At 37.6% G+C, this 4,094-nt stretch overlaps 1 non-coding gene across 1 annotated transcript; it reads left to right on the forward strand.

Moving 5' to 3' along the window:
• The first annotated feature begins 3,691 nt into the window (after window positions 1-3,691).
• LOC142441800 (U1 spliceosomal RNA) lies at window positions 3,692-3,848 on the forward strand. Its single transcript, XR_012783133.1, has one exon. It is a non-coding gene; the product is annotated as a U1 spliceosomal RNA (small nuclear RNA).
• Window positions 3,849-4,094: the final 246 nt, after the last annotated feature.

The raw sequence follows: 4,094 nt of genomic DNA on the forward strand, positions 1-4,094 counted from the left end.
TCAGAGGGCAGTTGTAGCCTGTCCTTCAGGGTTGCTGGGCATCACCATCTGCTTGGTGGCAGTGCGTGTCTCTGTCTCAGGGAACTGGGAGAGAACAACAGGGGCACCTTCTATGACTTCACATGAGCTTTCAAGACCCCCGTCACTACTGGCAATGGTAGGAGTTAGGACACTGTCATGTGAACTGTTTTATACTCATTGACCATGGCAGCCCTGAGACTATGCCCTTGATCCTGCAGGCCCATTAACGCATTCCTTTTAAATATTTTGCTATATCTAAGATTTTTCATAACATTGCCCCCTGTTCCTCCACCACATGCATGGATCTATTTGTAGTAATGTAAAGTATCCAAATACACTGTTCAGTCTGCTTTTTTTACCCAAGCATCTATCTAAAGATCACCACTATTGCAGGATTGTGTATGTGACATTATTTGCTTCTATTTTCTTTAAATTCTTACAAACTTCCCTGCCTCTATCATTTTTCCTAATCTCCATCTTATTGTACATTGCCTTCCACTTCACCCAACTTAACTACTGTCTACCTTTGAGCACATGACTTCCCTTCCCATCCCGTTCCTGGTAAGCACCAATTAATCTTCCTTGTCTTTCTGTAGTTGACTAATTTTACTTAACATAATGTTCTCCAGGTTTATTCATGTTACGTGTTTTGAAGATTCATTGTTAATCTTTAATATTGCATATTATTCTACTGTGTGTATGGACCAAGTTTATTTCTCCATTCATCCCTGGACATTATCCCTAATGGGCATTATCAATACACAGTGACTGCTCGTTTGATCAAGTTTACCATGTAGACATTAGTAAAAACTTCATTTTTTCAACTTTGTTATTAGTATTTGGTACATAAATTTGAATAATATTCATATTATTTACCTTATAGCCATAGAAATACTATCCAATAACTAACGGTGTCATACCTCAAGCTATATCTTGAAATGTTCTTTTCATGGTTAAGTTAGAATAAATCAATATTAGCTATTTTTGCTACATTTATCTTCTGATGATGCAACAATTATATATTAGGTCAAGTATGTTGTTCACATATACACATACATCATTTACTATATCCTCCACAACAGCCCTGTGAGGAAGACCTGTGATAATTTATAATTCATATATGAAGAACCAGAAACTCCGGAAGTATAACCATATGGCCATAGTCTCACAGTAAGTAAAACTCCAGTGTGGGTTCAAGCCTAGCTTTCTTCAGCCACCACACCGCTGAACAGCAGGCCTGAGTGTGACTTTCTCCCCGCTGAATTTCAGCTTGGCCTTTTGACACTTCTCAAAGCTGGCTTGAGCCAGCACACTCCCCAGAGAACCCACATTGTCTCTCACTTGGCAGTCGTGTATATTTATTCTGTGCTTCGTCTTTACTATCAGAGATACTCTGGTCTAAGGTGAACTGGCAGTGTCAACATTGCCAAGATCATGAGCAGTAGAGGTTTTTCATGACACACAGAGCCTAATCCCTCACTTGATGAGCTCCAGAAAACAAAAGGAAGTGTAGACAAATCAGACTCGTACCCACGAGCTAACAAGACCGGACTGACACCCAATGACAAGGTATTGAGAGGCAATAGCCATTGTTTCCAGACTCATGCTCAGGCGTACATGAGTTTGAAAAATTCCCTACTGCTCTGTATTCATTGTGGGTTTTTGAGGTTATTATATTTGTGTGCAGTCATGTCATTTTTTACATCCAGCAACAAGGCAGAATTTCCCACAGACGTTCTTAACTCTGAGAGAAGACACCCAGGTCCTTTCTCCCACTGACCTTCTGCTAACCACTGCGTATCACCAGGACTCCTTTCAATTTGGTAATGTCCTCCAAGTGATTTAGATACAAGCATCCACATCTCTGTTACAAACATCATTGGGAGTGGAGAAAATGAATGATAATTAAGTGGATGCTCAGATCCCATGGACAGATTATATTTGATCATTATAGAAAGATCATCTGTCTTATCCACATAACATGCTCACACACACAGTTCATAATGGTGCTGAAATGTTCAGATTCTAGTCAATATCAAGTACTAGTACTAGTCAAATTGAGCAAAAAAAAAGAGCAAATTGTGTGTAAACATAGATTAACTCTTTGCTTCCTCCAGATGGGTTGTAGAGAAATTGTTGGTATTATCTAGACTCTGGAAAGAGGGTCTAGCCAAGCCAAGATTCAAAATTAAGCATCTCTGATTATTCTATAAGAGTCAGAGTATTTTAAATGTTGACGGTATATTTATATTCAGTAAGTTATGCTCAATTAATATTTGAACTTTTAAATCCAACATATACTTACAGAGACCAATAATGTTCCAGGTCAACAGTACATAAAATTCTCTTCCCACTTACTCTTCTGTGAGTGAACTGAGCTCATTTGCTCTGCTTGACACATGGAAAATATCTCTGAAAATCACTCTTTTCAATCTTCACACTGACAAATCTTACAGTGAGTGGCCACCAGTTCCAGAGTTGGAATAGTTGAAGTCTCCATTTGCACTAGCCACCTTCAGGCCATACAAAGTCTTGTATCTTCTAGCTGAGTTGCAAGACCTCAGGTGTTTGCAGTGGATACAAGCTGGAGTTGAGAACAGAGATTAACATAGCCCTGGGAATTTCAGTAGCACTTGCCAACATGCAAACGGTTTCTTAAGTGTAAAACATCTGAGTAAGAAACAGGTACATAGGATCAAAGTGATTTTTATAATAATATATTTGGTTCAGAGCCCATGGTCTCTGTTCTCTCTTTTACTCACTCTCTCCAGACACATTGAATTTGCATGCTCCCTTATCATTTTCCCACTCAGTTGTTCAATAACCACAGACTGGATACTGTTATATGTCACCCTCTGAGTGCCAAGGACACAGTGGTAAACCAATTCTTTGCTCATGTGGAACCTACATTCTTATGGGCAAGACAGACAATAGGCATATTTACATGCAAATGTATGTTTCATATGATTTCAGGTCATGCTAAAGAGTGTGAAGGAACATAAAACAGAGGTGAGTGCATGAAGACTGCTAACAGTAGTGGTGAAGGAAGGATGCCAAAGACAGACCATTAAAGAAGAGAGTGGAACAATGTGATTTCTCTTTCCTCACACCCCTTCACTGGTGACTCTATTGCTGCTGGTCTTTGTTCCACATTTCCTTCTTACACTTTATTATCTCACCTTCTCTTTTCCTCAACATCCTTCCACATAATTGGCAGCAATTTAAAATTAAATTACGCATTTATTTTACTCAATTTAATAATTGTTGTACTTCTTATAATTTATATTTAAAGACAATTAGTATTTATCTTAAAGGCAAAGCAATTAAAATATCAAGACACCAACAAAAAAGCTTTAAAAGGTTCATTTTGTGCTTATTTATTCCTCATTGTTTTGGGTTGGACAGTTCACTCTTTTTAGAATACAGGTTGTTTTGCTTCATTTGTTTCTTTCTAGGACTAGCCAAGCCCACTTCAATGAGTAAGTGTGAATAATCTGGAAAAATCACATTTAAAAATTTCATCATTAAGTTTAGAATTTCTAAAATAAAAATAACAATCACATTTAACTTATAAATTCCTGAGCAAAATCCACCTTTTGTCAAATACTGAAATTCAGTAAGTTTAACTCAACATTTCCAAAATAATGTTCCTGTAAAAATAAAAGATCCAATACTTGCCTGGCAGGGGAGAGCCCATGATCACTTTGATGGCTTTCCCAGGGCGAGGCTTACGGATAGCACTCCAGATGTGCTAACACCTGTAATTTCCCCAAATGTGGGAAGCTCGACTGCATAATTCGTGATAGCACTGTGTTCACGTTAACAACAACAAAAATAATAAATAGCTAATAAAAGATTCAGAGTATTAATTAGTGTGGTGGGGAGAAACAAGCTTCATTTCAAGCAGTAGAGAATTCTGGCTTTAAAACATAGAGGATTTTTTAAGTACCAGATTTTTCAGAATCTTTAATATGTTAAATAATTGCAAGGATTTAGTAGAGTAAGCATTGTTTTACAAATCTGTAGCAAAATATCCTGCAGAATGCCTTCTTCAATAGTTCTTTTCTGTCTTA

This window comes from Tenrec ecaudatus, chromosome 2, assembly GCF_050624435.1.
Source record: "Tenrec ecaudatus isolate mTenEca1 chromosome 2, mTenEca1.hap1, whole genome shotgun sequence".
Lineage (NCBI taxonomy): Eukaryota > Metazoa > Chordata > Mammalia > Afrosoricida > Tenrecidae > Tenrec > Tenrec ecaudatus.